Raw genomic sequence first — 17,512 nt, 5'->3', positions numbered from 1 at the left:
AACTAATCAATGAATGGACACAATATAGTGAGAGAGATTATAATACTATATCATACAACAATACATTGTGAACAGGGAACATCAATCATTACTGAAAATGACCATCTTTTTTGACGCACGTAAGCCGTAGCTCTTTGTGGCTACGCATCAATTGCATTACACACTGTTTCTAAAAGTAAATCCGGTACTGCCTGGATAAGAGAGAGCTTCAAACTGTTAGTGTTGTGTCTATTGTACTGGTCATCTCCTGCAGTACAACCCACAACTGGTAGTCCAGAAGACTGAAGTCTGATGTTGATACGGAGTCTACCACATTCCTCTCCAACCGCTGCTCTTAGCTTTATGAGTAGATGACAAATCTTGCTGGAAGCTCAAGACCTGGTCATGAAAGAAGGATGTGTTGAGACCCTTCAGCAGTATCCTGATATACTCTGGCTGATATTTGACCCCTTTTTCACAGAAATGGAGCTCGTTCTGGCTTCGTAACTGACTTACGCCATATCATAACTAAAGCAAATTATGACCTTTCAGGAGCGGGAGTCTTTTAGAGAGCTACGTGTAAATTAGCGCCATTAAACCCTTTCATTTTGGGCGTTGAACGCCGCAACTCAAAAGTTTTTCGTTTGTGAAGAGGATTTGTTTGTACCCATTTTCTGCGTAACGCTTCAGCAAGTACTGTGCTTTAACTCATTAGTGAGGATTTGTGCAGTGTGTCTTGTATGCTTGCAATTCCAGGTTACACCTTAACAAATGGACACATATTTTGGAAAATTGCAGTTCATAAGCCATCACAGTCAGTGGTCGAAGTGAGACGGTATGCGGTGGAATGCCATATCACCTCAGGTTTTTCAGTGAAGTAATACCACATCTGTTTTTTTCAGACATAAAGACATACCGTCATTGGAGAGTAGATGCTAAAATACCTTTAATAAATCCATTTTTACACACAGCAATTGATGAATAGCTTTGAACGTAAGATTTTATTTTTTATGTAGAAGTAATTATGTTGACAAAATGGACATTTTTGTTATCTTTTTAAAATGATGTGTCTTGAAAAAAAGATATCTAGTTTATAGTTTGATGTGCCATATTGAATTATTTCTTTCTTATGTATGTGTATGTCTTCTTGCCTTAACGCATATAAATGTCGTGTTTTGACTATAGGCGAATTTAGGGGTTGTCTGCTGTGGGGATGGATCTTCCAGGGATTTGGAATACGCCTCAGTCGAGTGGGGGTCCGAGAGTTTTCCCACAGGAAATCGTTAGTATAAAAGCTTGGTTCCTGAATATTTCCGTGTATAATTCTCTATAATACAGCGTGAGGGGAATTTTTTTCAGAAAGTTGTAGAAATATGCAGGGGATCAAAGTTTCTCCATTTTCCATCCCCCAGTAACTAAAGAGAATCTCTCAAATAGTTTTGAGTCATTATGTAAATAGAAATGCAATCTTTTAGGCAACATACCCTCACTGTATGTCAACATTTCGATATGCGGTATGTCGTGTCAAAATCGTCATAAAACATACCCTAACAGCCCAATTACATAGCAGGCATATGCCTATTATGTTCCCTCAGGTACATGGGAATGTGTCCAGCATGTGCCAGTATGTGCTTAGCAGACAGAAATCACATGGATGGCGCCTAGTATGTTCTAGGTATGTTCCCCATGCCGTAAGCGTCAATGGACCAGAAAATTACTTCCCCAAAATATGTTAACCCAACCTTTAGATTATTGGCCGGGTGCTCTTCCGACTTGGCCACGGAGGCGATGAAGAGAACGTGACTTATAGAGGGATAAATTGTTGAGGTCTTTTGAATTTGGCTAATCAGAGTACTCCTTTAACCGCGTATATTCAATGATAACCGTTAAATAAAATCTGCTCGCCATGTAATTTTATAACAAAATGACGAGTGTCTATTTACTTTATTTCATGGTTCTTCCATATTCGCTTTCAAATGATCGGCGACAGTTGCCATAGAAAAAGAAGCAACAAATGCATCAAATGTGGGAGATGAATTTAGAACACCTAAATGACTCATGCCTAGCACATCTTGTGCTGTTAGGCTATCTTAAACAGTATGTACCGAAAGGACGTACCTAGAACATGACATATATATGTCCCAGTAACGACATAAAAACAAATGAATGTTACAGTGCGAAACTCAGCCAGGTATATAAATGCTACATTTGTGGTAATAGTTGCAAATATCAATTAGATGTAACAAGTATCTAAAAGTGTAGGTAGCTGTAGCACATACTTTGCACATGAATATCATATGTGCCAAGTGTCGGGTACATGAAAGTAGCTGGGACACCTAAATGGCACATGCCTAGAACATCTTGTGCTGTTAGAATACCGCGTCTGACTTGTTTCCATTTCGAACACTGATCACAGTAATTGCCTTCTTACCGGACTTTTTTGCACACGCGCCACCGCCATTGCTTTCATGAGCTTTGGAGTCTGCACTGGTTGCGGTCTTTCTTGTCGAATGCGGTCTTTCACAGTTCCAATCTCTCTGGATATTGTGATAGACGAACTTCTTGGAGAAGTTTGAAAGTATCTTCTATTGCCTTCCCTACCTTATGTAGTACTATTACAGCAACACTGTTTTCGAATTCACCCCACTCGGTGATGACTGTTTATACAAATCACCTTTCATTTTTGCATCTGAACCCGCAATGATTAATGTCTTCCTGCACTCCGCGAGGAGGCGCTGGCCTTATGCACATACTGTTACAGCCTGCCCCAAAGTTGTGACAGTATTTATGGTACTGCTAGGTGTATATACAGAGTGTTAAACGTGCCTTCAAACTAAAAAGTGATTCCTCACATCAAAATAAGTCAAAAAGTATATATAGACCTGTGAGGGAAGAGTGGATAGCTTGAGTTGATTTATGATTGCAGGTTTAATGGCTAGTGCATGTCCGTTTAGTGTACGTGATCCGGAGTTTAGTTCCTAGTAGAAGCACAAAAAATCGTGATAGTGCTTAAGTCTATGAATGCAACACAAACTTACCTGCAAGCATCCAACAGTAGTCAACAGATATAATGTTCTCATGTTCCATGACACTACTTTGCCTCCATGTCACGCAAAGGATGATGGGCAAATTTTTACTTTGACTCAAACAGTGACTTCAACCGATTCATCTGATCCGGTTCCCGGAGCAGTTTAGGAATCATTCCTAAACTGCTCCCGGAACCGGATCAGATGAATCGATTACAATTACTAACACAGTGAAAGTAATGTACGATGTTAAGAATTATACTATAAGTACAAGGGCCACAATGTTACTATACGATGTTAAGAATTATACTATAAGTACAAGGGCCACAATGTTACTATACGAAGTTAAGAATTATACTATAAGTAGGCCTACAAGGGCCACAATGTTAGTAAACATCAATTCAGGTGAAGCGGTGACTATGAATTTTGAGATCTAAATGGGGGGCTACCGCCCCCCAAACCCCCCGCTCAAGTACCATAAAATCATCCAAAATAATAATAAATAATCACACCACTACTATAAAGCTAAGATAAGAAGGGAAAAATTAAAAAAAAAAAACACTCGTCTCTAATCATAAATCAGTGCATGACAAAGAAAAAAAATTACATCTCAACAAAACAATAGGACAAGCAGCAGCAAACCAAATACTTTGCCTAATACTCAAATGCAAAACAAATCAAGAATAAAAATAATATGAATTAAAAAAAAGAAAACACTCACCATTTCGCCATAGGAGAACACTCATGAATAATGAACTCATAACTGCTGATTCCACACACGAAAAAATAAGATACCAAGAACACATGCGCAATACTCAACATTACTGAAAAATGTTCCTTTCTGCACACACGTCGTTTTATTAAACCGAGCACACTTGCTATTATTACAAACAAGAAAAACCAATAAACGTCCACTTTTACCATAAGTCGAAAATATCTTCAGCTTTACACCACAACCATGATAGGTTTTCTCTAACTCAATTCAACCAATTCAATTACGCGCTTCCCGCATGCCACAAACAGCAGCACACATATACATGCACACAGAACATGTGACATCACACTAACAAACTACCATATGACTACACAGACACCTAGTGGGAAAAATGTGAACTAAGACGTCACAGCAAAGGCACGAACAGTTCCAACAAGTGACTCACGCACAAACAGTTCCAGGAAGTGACTGAACCTATAAGAACCGATTAAAGTCACAGTTGGAGTCAAAGTAAAGACTTGCCGGATGATGCAGCCTCTCCATGATTTACAGCATAAAATTTATTCTCACCCATCATATTCTTCCGATTTCACTACTCCCTTCTTGCCAGCGAAGACTTCCCTGATGAACATGCGGTTAAGGATTTCCATGGCAGATTCCAGTAATTTTTCGCCAGGTAATCCCGTCATTGGCTGGGCGGCAATTCCACGTTGATTACCAGATATTGTAGTTTTCTTTTTTGGCCTTTGGAAGTGACGCGCCTGAGGCAGACATCTCTTTGGTAAGATGATAATACGAGGGAGAGTCAAAATATAAAATTTAGCAATAGCGTGTGATTTGATCTCAAAATTAACAGCAATAGGGGAAAGTGGGGTACAGTGAGACATATGTTTTCGTAGTTATTAATTCTTGTATTATATAATACATTAAAATGAACAAAAATTGAACAGAAGGTTAGCGTGTAGGCTATCATACAATATTAGTTATTTTTGTTTAATGCTAATTACTTCTGGCTTACTTACTCAAACAAAATAGAACAATTTGTCACTGTACCCTACTATTGGGGTAGACTGAGACATAGACATAGTTAAATGTTCCTATCTCTATTAGCAAGTTCAACGCAATCCAAAAGATGAAAATCAACAGAAAATGATATATATGACATTTGACGTTTGACTTTCCCGTGTGTTAACCGTTGTGTTAACTTCAGTTTGATGTCATTTTCGTTTACAGTAGCAATATCCTGAAAAACTGGAAAAATAAATTTTCCGTACATTTTCTCCACTTTTTCGCAGAAAGCTAATTATATAATTATTGATCACTATTCAGCTGCAGAACACCCCCAATATAATAAATGTTTTTACAATGAAATTTTGCCCGAACGTAATCTCTATTTTGTTTGAAGGAAGCGTCTCACTGTACCCCAATAGCATGTTATCAATGTCAATCGTATTTCCTCGGAACCACGAAGAAGTTTAACTATTAGCGATATTGTGATAAACATCAACAAATAATAAAGCATCTCATGCTCTGAAATTAATCTCCAATTATTTAATTTACTTTGATACCTTCAGACATAAGTGAAATACAGAAAATTTACTGTGCTTAATTGAAAATCACTGAACTCTCTCACAGCCTGTATCCTCCGAGAAGCCATTTGTCTATTGAGATAATAGAGAATGGTCAACAGACGCATGTCTGTACATCTATCCTTTCCAACTCCTCGTAACAAATAAGCATGATAAGCTCTTGTCTCACTGTACCACACTTTCCCGTATTTATACAAGAAACTCACTGCTAAATCAACTATTCACACTCACTTAATACGCAAAAGAAAAAAAAACGTTTGATATTCCACACCATAGACTCAAGAAAACCACTGCGGCATTTTCAGTATTAGCTCAAAGGCAGGAGCGTACGCAGGGGGTGGGTCCTGGGGGTCCGGACCCCCCGAAATCCCGACTTTTTGTAAATGTAGTCTACTTTTAGGGGCAATTTTAGAAATTTTCATTTAATTTAGCCTCAAATTTTATTTGGACTCCCCGAAACGCTTTAGACCCCTCCTGAAATAAATTCCTGCTTACATCCCTGCTCAAAGTTCATGGAATGCTCTACCAAATGTAGTAAAAGAAGCTAAAAACATTTAATTCCTTCAAGAAAATGTTAAAAATGTATTTACTCAGCCAACAAAATTTAAGTTCAGGTACCAATGATTTGTATTCTATCAGTTCAAGCATGTAAATGAAACCAGACTTGACTTCTTACACTTTTTTCAATATTAAATAATCATGCATTGAAGAAATATTTCATCACCCCCACCCCCACTGTCAATGACAAGCATACCTTATTTTGCTTGTAATTTATCGGTTTGTGTTCATTTTCATGTTTGTATTTGTATGCTTTTTCTTTTATTCTTCACTTACAGTATTTGTGTGTATTTTGTTAAAAGTAACACTTTTCTTTTTTTTTTTTATCATATTAATGTATACTTTTATTTTTTGTATATCACCGTATCTTTTGTGCTCGATTGATTGTATCTTCATTGTATAACGCGAATGTATTTCCTTGACAAGCGTTAGATGGTAGAGCAGCAATATGCTAAACCTCGCCCCTTTTTCAATTCAATTCAATTACCAACAGCACTCAGTAAGAAACAGGGGGCTCTCGATTCAGCATTTCTGCTCTCAATTTTCCCAGGATACTTTGCGGTCGGTGACGTCACGTGGAGATATCGCCAAGGATGTTATAAAATAGAGGATCTGCCCATACGTATCCTATGATTGGTGATTTTCTTATCTGTCCATACGGGAGGGTTACTTCGGGTAATTTCTTCTTACTCCTATTTGTACCCCCATATGTGCAGTATGTAACCACTGTATAATATAAATCTGAAGAAACGACTTAAATAAAAATAAAAGACGGACACACTACATGTTTACATATGAAGATCGCGATGTATTGAGTCAACATAATGGCGGAAACGAGAGTAGACGTGCTAACGTGCCAATGCTAGCTTTTTTTGACTTCTTTTAATTAATAGGATGAAGATAAATATGGACAGACCCTCTATTTTATAACATCCTTGGGTATTGCGAGGTATCGTTCAAGAGAACAAGTGAAATATTGCATACACATTTGTGCTAGTTGGTATACTGTTTCAAGATGGGCAAAAGTCTCTCCACAAGACGTCACGGACAGGGAGCCAATGAGAATGCTAAACGCGAACTGAGGCTACTTGTTATTTTATATACCTTGGTAAGAAACCTCAACGTAAACATTCCAGTAGTTATTGTCTTCCTCAGAACGTATCCTTTACTATGAAAGTAAAGTACACAGTTCCAGAATTAATGTTTTCTCTATTATTATTATTAAACAGCTATTTGTGTAAATATGCCATTCCATATGCTGTGAATGAACCCCTTCCGTGTTAAACTAGCGATTAATAAGTAGACACATTGGGCCTTATGCAGAGTCGTTCTGACTCGTGATTAGTGCTATACTAAAGAGTTCGACTAACATATGTTCCCTGCAGTAGTGAGGCCTTTAGTATGACACTAATCACACGTCAAAACGACTCTGCATAAGGCGGATTGATTTCAAGTTTCGCTTGTGTCTACATTTCACCGCTATTCGGACTTGTGCTAAGCAAATCTGTGCCCTTGAAACCTTGGCTCTTACTAATACCTTTATTTCCTAGATAACAACTGTTTGAATTCGATTCCTTAAATGAACGTACGTTCAGGTTAACACTTCACTAAAGTCTCTGTTGAAAAACCGTTCTCTTTGAATATTACTAACATATCTCATGTATGAATAATCACGTTGTTGAAAAAAAAAAAAAACATAAGTGAACGCCGTATTGTTTTGTATTTATGTAAAATCGTGTCGAGGGTGGTTATGGCAAGTACAGCTTTAGATAGTGTTGAATACACACATTCTAAAGTCAGTAAGTACGTTTGGTTTCAACAGTAACTAGCAGATGGCGGCAATTTCAAAATGGCGACACCACTCTGGAAAGCTAAACCACGTGACGCAGTTATTGAACTTCTTTCTCCACTCGCACATTGGCTGCATCCCTTTCTACTCGACAAATAATGCACGTTACTAATACTGCCCTTGTAGCTTCCAACTTAGTGCTGCCATCTCTCGGGGTCTTTAAAGCATGCCTATCATTCTTGCAAACATTTCTAAATGTCAGCTACTTTTAACGCCCTCATTCGATTCTCCCTCATAATATCAAGGAATAAAAAGGAAGGAACTCAAAGCAGCATGTAATGTTTTTATTTTGATTGTATTCGAATTTTCGAAAGCGATTTTACAGGAATTAAAATCAGTCAGTTACATAACTTGCAAATTTGTAAGCATGCCTTTACACTAGGCACCTCATGTGGGCCAAATGGTCATCACTTTACGAGAGCTAGTCATAGTTTTAATTACCGCTTTTAAAAAAATGAAATCGTTACATGCTTATGCCCTCTAGGCTAAAGGAGACGATGATTAAGGCAAGTGAATGATGGAAAAATTTGTAGAATGAGAATGTGGGAGTACCCGAGAAAACCCATGGACACCAAGCTTACTTGGCCGGGGATCGAATCAGGGACCCCATGCAGTAGAGGTAAGCACTCTACCACAGTCACCGTGCCCCCTATTGCCTCAAAAAAAAAAAAATCAAGCTGCGACCATGAAAGTAAGTGATGGTTAAGTCCTCTGTATACTCACCCTTCAATGCGACGCATCTTTTCTCGACAATGAATGACTTGACGGAGAGCTTGGTTGTAGAAGTCTTCGTTTGACTGTTCACGTGCACCTCGTCGTCATTCTGGAAATGCAATGGTTCCCTCATCCACGGAAATTGAAGGAAGCTTTTGAACAAATAGGTTTTGGACTCTCATAAATTCCCGGATGCAACAACCCCGTATCCCGCAAGAAATAGACCACAACTAAAATATTTTCTATGGGAAGCAGAAATCTGCTACTTTCAATGAGTACTTCATCAATAGCTTTTCTAAGCTTGAGACTCCCCCTCTACTTAAGATCCAATCTGTGTGTTCGCTCTCACTAACTACAATTAAAACCTCTCCGGATGAAGTCAAATCAACAATTTCTTCACTATCTTCTCGCCGTTCTTCCGGTTCAGACAATATCAGTACTATTTTTCTCTGTAATACAGCGCACTCACTTGCCCACCCTTTATCGTTGTTATTCAATACATGTTTCTCGGAAGGTATCTTTCCCAATCTGTGGAAGGCTGCCAATATCATACCTATCCTCAAATCTGGAGACAGAAAACAAGTTTCATTAGACCTATTTCTCTTCTCTCTTCTGTGTCGATTCTTTGTGAGAAAATAGTTGCAGAGTGTACAGCATTGTCAAACCTTTTTTAAGTAGTTCTCAGAATGGTTTCCTACCCGGATGTTCGTGTCTTACAAACTTGTCATTTGCCATGCGGCGCAAACATTCATGGCAAACTCCCAGCTAGATGTAGTTTATTTTGATATGTCAAAGGCATTTGACATCATAAACACCAAGTTGCTTCTTTACAAACTCTCCAATAGATATAACATTCATGGTATGCTCCTCTCTTTCCTAGATTGCTATCTCTCAGGGAGAAAACAATGTGTCACTACCTGGATCCGTGTTTCCATTTATCCGGAGTGCCTCAAGGGAGCGTACTAGGTCCGCTTTTGTTTTAATTGTACATGAACGATTTACCTAGCATCTTCTCGACCTCATCTTCAAATATATTGCTTTTCGCTGATGACTGTAAACCCTTCAGAGTTGTTAACACTGTTGACGATGCTTCTTCACTGCAAGCTGACATAGATATGTTATGTAATTAGTGCTCTATCTGGAATCTGTCTCTAAATCCCAATAAATGTACTACAATCTTTATTTCCTTTACAAAGAATGTTCTTCGACATGTATATAATGTTAACAATCTACACTCATGTCCAAAATTATTGTCGCATGTCTATAAATATGTTGTGGTAGGAATATAATTTGATAATGAATTCGCCCGGTATTTCTTATACTGTTAGTATGTGTATAATCGGCAAAGACATGTATGTGGAAAATTTCATGTCAAAAAAGCAGTAAATAAGAAGAATAAAAAGAAAATACAACTTTCTTGCACATTAAGCAACATTTTGCTTTACTCATTCTAATTTTGGTATGAAAATGACCACATATACATATTTCCCGATTATACACATAGTAACAATATTAAAAGTACCCTGTAAAATCACTATCAAATTATATTCTTACAAGAAGACAGTTATAGATATCCGACAATCATTTTGGACATCAGTGTACCTATCAAATGCGTTTCATCTCAAAAAGATCTAGGTGAAAACCCTCCTTTGCGGATCATATCAGTTGGATCTCATCTAGAGTTATGAAATTACGAGGTCTACTCTATAGATTTCCGGAAATACAAACTCGTCCTGCCCTTATAATGTTTTGTAAGGTTTTTATTGAATATTGTTATTGATTATTGAATATTGTTCACCTGTATGGAACATAGCAGTACCTACTAATTTATCTCGCATTGACTCTGTATTAAACTTCTTTCTTGCTACAGTTAGATTCAGAATTCCCGAGTTACGTAATTACTCGAAACAGGAACTAATGTCTTTAATGAACTTACGTTCAACTGACAAACGACGCCGCGGAGCTGATTTACTTTACCTGTATAAAATAATTTATGGCAAAATTGATTCTGATTTTTTACTATCCGTTTTGTTTCTTAGCGGCGAACTCGCTCTCTCAACTTGCTAACTTATGAGACACATAGGTTTTAGATTGTAAAGCGCTTCTTGTTTTACAGCCTAGCGCACGATTATAATACATTGTTAACAGGATGTAACATTTTTACCTGTGAAAGAAATTTTAGAACTCAGTTGATGAGAACTTTGTATATTGAGAGTTGAACCTTTTTTGTTTTATTCTTTTGTTTTTGTTGTTTATTTTTGCCTTTATGTTGTGCAATTTCAGCTAATTGGCCTAGTGCTATATGAAACCTTGTGAATAAATAAATTATTCTGTTTTATGTGAATAGGAAATAATAAAAAATTACATTTTTTTTGTGTCACAAACAATAACACACAGAAAAAAATGTCATTTGTTTATTTTTGAAAGAAAGTTCTTTGTCGTATAGATTGTAGCTGATTGCAAATATGTTCATGTCGAGTTTTCTATTAAGTACTGAATCCGTAACGCCGTTTCGAAACGCAGAATTGGAATTATGCAGTCTTCGAAGCGATAAGTAAATTTAATTACAAATGTTCATTTTATAACTGATATTTGTAGCCAAATACTACTCGTATCCAGTTTTCACACTTTTCTGCAAGTGGCAAACCATATACTACTACCCTTTCTCTGTTTTCATAGAAAACAGGAGGGTTTAGCAAAAAGGATATTTCTGGAGCAGTATTATGTAACAACAAGATGTGTCATTTTTTGGCGTGAAACTATGAAAAGGTAGGAAACAGAAGAGTGTGCTGCTAAAGTTCCGTGTTTTTGCTAGTGATCTGATTCCGAAACGTCAACGTCAATGGGTCTTGGATCTCGAAATCTCATTAAGATGCTTTATTTCCAGACGCAATATAATATCAAAGTACACAAGATATCTTTGTCATCAACTCTATCACCAATTTCCAGTACTATGGTGTGTAGTCCGTATTGGATTGGTTTGTATTATTGAAAAAAACCTAAAATATACCTAAAAGGGAAAGTATGTGTATTTTAGTGAGGGAATATATATCGCTGAGCGTTTACTAGTATATGAGACGTTGAAAGAGAACCGTTCTGTCTTGAAGGAAAGACAATGACATACTACTACTTTTTTGTGCAAAATAGTCGTATCGCATTTTGTGATACAATATTCGTTTGCATCTCACTTTTATGATTTTGTGTCGCAAACTATGATGCGATACTGTTTTAAAATATTATGATATATATATATATGTATACAGGATGGCCAGAAAGTCCCTTTACACCTGCACTTATTTCTGCTCGACTTGCAGGATGAACGCATCACTGACACACTAACTTCTGGACACATTTTCTTTCGGATTGATGGGCGACCAGAACGAGGAGCATCCAAGCACTACCCAGGCGAAAACCTTTCTTCTTCCATGTGATCGAAGTTTGATGACTTGGTGGCTCCTTACCGAATCGTCCACGAAACCTATCCATCACCTGCGGTTTTTGTGCCTCCATTCATGGACCCACACATTCTCCACTAAGCGCTCGTCCAAAGTGAAGTCTCTGCTATCTACCATTGTTATTCACCAAACACAGAAAGGTGAGACAATGAACTCGTTAACGCACAGACCTTATTCTCCTTTCTCCACAGGAAGTTACACGGTAGTTATGCAGCAATCATGACGCATTGTTTTCATATCAATGATCAGGTTGTGAGGTTTTAATCTTAACTATCGTAACATCTTATGTTGTTACACGCATTTTGTTCTGGTGTAAAGGACTTTCTGGTCATCCTGTATACTGTTATTTTTTCGGTATGAACCGAGGGTCACAGAAAAATGAGTCAAAGGCCGTATGCGACCCGCCACTTTGCCATGTCTGCTTTACACCAACCACTGTTCCCTTAAGTGAAGTATAAGTAAGATGTTTCCTTAACATTCTTGTATTATATTAAATCTCAAGGCTTCTGTCAGCACTCTCTCAATGAATAGTATTCCGCTGCTGCTAAACTTACTTCATTGTGGGAAGTCCGATCACTTGAATAAAACGAAAACCCACCATTCTAAATTATGCAGGACAAAAATGATAAAACGTTCCTCTTGTAAAACCGTTACTATTTGATGTCCTGGAAATGAAATATGCTCCAATTCTACAGGGTTGTAACAGACCGATTACCGGTTGTTTACATTCTGTTTAAGTTGGCTCCCGCAATTTTAATGTTTACCGGTTGAAGTGGAAGTCGGTTCCGTATAGTATTACTGTGCCCAGTTTTGTCATGGGTAGGTTTATATCAATTTTTAATGTTAATTCGTTATTATTGTTAACAAAAGACATGGCACAGAAGAATACATGTACTCAATCTTGATATGAGATATGCACGTAAACACATCCGGAAATTTAATCCAAAATTTCGAACATTTTCCTTTAAACCCAGTTATTACCGATTCACTTCAAACCATGCAACAGTTTCTTTATAGTCTGGACAGCATTCTCAGAACAACTAGCATAAATAAAACTAAATAATACTAGATGTTAGTTTAAAAATTTTACCTCATATACTGCGTGTGATCAGGCTGCTATCTTGTTTACATAATATCAACTGTCATGGCGATTTTTCTGGTTATTACCGCAAGAGGGCATTCGAATCGCTATACGTGAAACTAACATCTCTAAGATGGCGACGATGTAAAAAAATTGGAGGCAATCATTGCTATAGCAACATCAAAGTTTGAAAGAAGTGATTAGGTGAGTTTAAAAATTTTAGCTATGTGATCATTTCCAATAAGTTGAAAATGTCCTTCAATGGATAAAAAGACTGTTTACGTGACTAGATTCTTGTATTGTAGCATAACGGATATAAATTCGTTTTAGTTCGTAGTCGACGATGTAATATTAAAACCGCGTTTATCAAGGCCTGGTTACGAGTGTAAGATGACGCAGTGAATCGCCATAATTGATACGTATAAGACGATGGCTTAGGTCGCTCCTCTAAATGTAGAAATTATGTAACCAAAAGTGAAGATCCGGAAGTTAACCTAGTCTAAATTAATAATTGGAATACCTAAACTATTATTTGGACTAAAGAGACACGGAGGAGTCTGACTGAAGAGAATTTTTTTTTTTTAACCTTCCTTTTTGGACAAAGGCCATCGAGTGTTACTTCCGCCATCATTAGGAACCTAAAGTGATGGGCCAGGAGGTATAAATGGTTGAAGTTAATCTCGTCGGTTTGTTGAGCGTCATCCTACTATGGTAGTATTTGGATCTAACAATTCGGGGATATTGGTGTCGACTCTTCACAGACAGGTTGGATAGCCTAGCTTAACCTGTGGACTATTCTGTGGGACCTTCGCCGCAACGGGTAACATCCATTTCTTATTTTTCATAAACAATATAACAGTTTGCTACATGGATTTCTTAAGAATCAGTATGGGTAACTAAACCGAAGGGCGTTACGCGTCTACATACTCATCATCGTTATCCACTCATATACGTTTACTGCATGCCATAAGCATGTATGATCGAATTATTAAATCTTATGTGTTTGATATGTGAACTTGAAATTTGTATGTTGATACTATGGTGAAGCTTTACTTTGGACGCACATCTCAATAGTAATGTACTCTGAGATTTTTGAATGTTTAGGTTAGGTAGGGTTATTTCAAACATATTGCTAACTTATGTCTCATAATGATGTTTTGTTTTCTGACAGATTTGTTGTAGGTTAGGTTAGATCTGGATTTAAAAATGTGTGTCCTATAATATTTTGGTTAGGTTAGAGAATTTAATTTTGCTTTCAAATCTGATATGTGCTTTTTGTTTTGTCGTGTGATATATTTTGCTTTGCCGGGGAGAACTTTACTTTGAACGCACCTTTGATAATTTGGCGGTTTATGGTAGAATTTTTAAGTGCTCCGTAACGTATGTCATTTGTAAGTGTTAATGATGAAATTTCTTTGAGAGTGCCTCTATATCTATATCTATCTATCTATCTATCTATCTATATATATATATATATATATATATATATATATATATATATATATATCAATGTGTCCTTCTGAAATCATATTTATAATACATTTGTATAGGTTAGGGAGAAGTATGTCGTATGTGTAGAGCCGGTAAAATTGTATTTTGAACGTGTTTTCCCATATTTTGTCGTGTGCCCCTCTGATATTATTTTGTGATATATTTGTGTATACGTGCTTTCCATATTTTATCGTGTGCTCTTTGATATTTTCTCGCAATATATTTCTATATGCTCAATACTTGTAAATTCGGGAAATTTGTACTTTGAACGTGTTTCTACTATTTAGTTATATGCCCTTTCGTAGTGTCTAGTAATATATTAGTAATTTGAAATCTTCTTTCGTGTGTCTTGTCACATTGTTTTTCACCATATATTTAGCCTTGTAGATTAGGGAAAAATCAAAATTAACGTGTTCTTTGATATTGATATCGTATCATGATATAAGTGCGAATAATCGGTCTGTGCTGATCCGGGGAACCTTCATTTTCGACATACCTTCGGATTTTAATATCATTATTTCTAAGAATTATCGCTTCGTGCAATGTTTTTTTTTTTTTTTTTTTTTTTTGTTGTTGTTTAGGTAGATGTTTACTTTGAACGTGCCATGGTTACGGTGCGAAATTAAATGTACGTGCCTACTTATTGAATATATATTTTGCCTCATCGAAAACTGATAACATTAGAATGTGTCTCAGCTTGCTTCGCTCGAGCAGAATATGATTTCTTCTGCGTATCCATCCCTCTTTAAGCTTAACTAGTTATGAACGAAAGCAATAATAAGTTAGAGTGATAATATTTTGAAAGGCGTTCTAATATTTGGACCTGTCGAGTAGATGTAGATTTTTTTTTTTCCGCTCGCTATACATTTGTAGATATTTCATTTTTCATTGATAGTAGTGCCTTTCACGTTATATGTATTATGAGAATGAAGAATAGGCTAATGTAAAGTAATGATGCTACTTATTTACTTTAAATTAAAAAGAATGACGTTGTAGTAGCAATGATATGGCCTATGTTTGTATTTCATTTGATAAACGACAGGGATATCATCATAAGGAACGAACGCCCAATTAAAATTGTTTTTTTTTTATACATAAGTAGAGGGGATGGATCGCCAATTTTGTTTTAATCTTAAGGACTTTCTATATGTACTAACGAAATATGTTTGAGAATATATATATGTTAAACCACTGTGTTAACATAGTTTAATAAGATGTCGATAAAGTGTCTTTGACATACAACGATGGAGGCAAATGTTTAATTTTTTTAAAATCTGTTATGATGTATTTTGTTAACAAATGGCACGAATAAAATAGTCATGAAAATTTAACTCTATGATTTGAAATACAATCTATAAACTTAAACTTATACAGTTCTAGCTGTTCGTTTTTTTTTTTTTTAAATACCATTTAAGTTGAACAATGGTGATTCTTCTTTCATTCTTGGTTGGCCACAAAACAAGAATTTGGAAATCTTCTGATAATAGATAATAATTTCATTTTTTTTTCTTTTCTTTTCTAAAACTAACACAACCCAAACATTTCTTTTATGACCGTAAAATTGGTTTGTTATAAGTGACGACTCCAGTTTCAAGAGTTTTCATTTATTTTGATATTCTCTCATTCCTGAAGAAAAAAAAAAAAAAAAAACGATTTGTTTTAGGGTGATTATAAAGGATTCATCGTGCTTGAAAATAAAAGTATAATGCAGACAATAATGAATGATATATGAAAGTATACAATGTTACAAATGTTCCGATGTGGCTTCCTTTCGTTGCATTACACACATGTATGTATGGGTAGTTTAGTTCGCCCCACACACACTAACATTTCCTACTAATGGTCGTAAATGCAACTGTAATGCAATCCTGGAGCTCACTATAAGTCGTTGGTAGTGGACGCATATACACTGTGTCTTTCACATGCTCTCAAAGGGAAAAAAAATCACAAACTGTTATCGGGAGATCTAAGAGGGCATATGAAAAGCGCAAAGTCATCTTCAGCACCGGCGTGGGAGTTCTTCGTTCAGCTAGTGTCATTAAACTGTCGATATCATCTCAGAATGCTTTGGTGACCTGGCGGTGCGCTTACAAACTGTCTACGGAATGTACGCTGTACGGAAAAGCTCTTCTCATATTCCAAAATACAGAATGCTTTCTACTGCATAGACGCCATTTTCAAAACTAACGCTTGTGCTGCCATCTATCGTCATGAGCAAAGATTATGAATATGAGAAATGAAACTTTGAAATGTGTTCTTTCGTTTCGTCATTAGCACAAACTTATTTTATTAATAATTTTCGACATGTTTCACTTTAAAACCAGATGAATCATTTATAATCACCCCACATTTGTTATTATCAAAAGTTCAGTTTCACACACTGTTAACTATTTTACGAATATAGATCTGAACACTCACTCGCTTCTTCCCGACGACATCTTCCCATGTCTTGCCTTGAAACCGTCTGTGTTAGAATTTAAGGGAAAACTAACTGAACCTGCGCTCTCTACACAGTGCATCAGTCACATACGAGCATGAATCTCCTTGTCATTCCTCTCATCTGTACATGTCCCTTTACAGACACAAGTGAAGGACGTCTTGATAAAAATCGGCAAGGCGTTCCATAAAGGGAAGATTATCTCGATTATTCTTTTCAATATCTCGCACCGTTTGCAAGATTTGAGTCTACTTGTGGTTGGAGTTTCTAATTTATATATGATCAGTGTTTTCTTTCTTCTTGCTTGCAGTATGTAATAAGCAAATACATTACACACACAACTAATTATAATATCAGTGAGATATGGTGTTCGTTGGGCAAAACACTCCAAACAATTAGGATTCATCTTAAGACTGGAGAAATGGTTATCCTTCGTTTTTCATCATCATTTCGCCATGAAACAAACGCTTGAGAGATCTACAACCCCCGTATACAACCATGTTGTGTTGGAATGAGTAACTCGAAGGATATGATGATTTTTTTTTTAATTTCAACACTTCCAGTGCATCCCTAAAAAATGTAATAAAGAATTAACGGTCATTCTTTTGAATATTCAAT

The sequence above is a fragment of the Thermobia domestica genome, chromosome 2 (assembly GCF_964235325.1).
Source record: "Thermobia domestica chromosome 2, izTheDome1.hap1.1, whole genome shotgun sequence".
Classification (NCBI taxonomy): Eukaryota; Metazoa; Arthropoda; class Insecta; order Zygentoma; family Lepismatidae; genus Thermobia; species Thermobia domestica.
The sequence above is the reverse complement of the archived record's forward strand: the minus strand, read 5'-3'. Positions refer to the sequence as shown.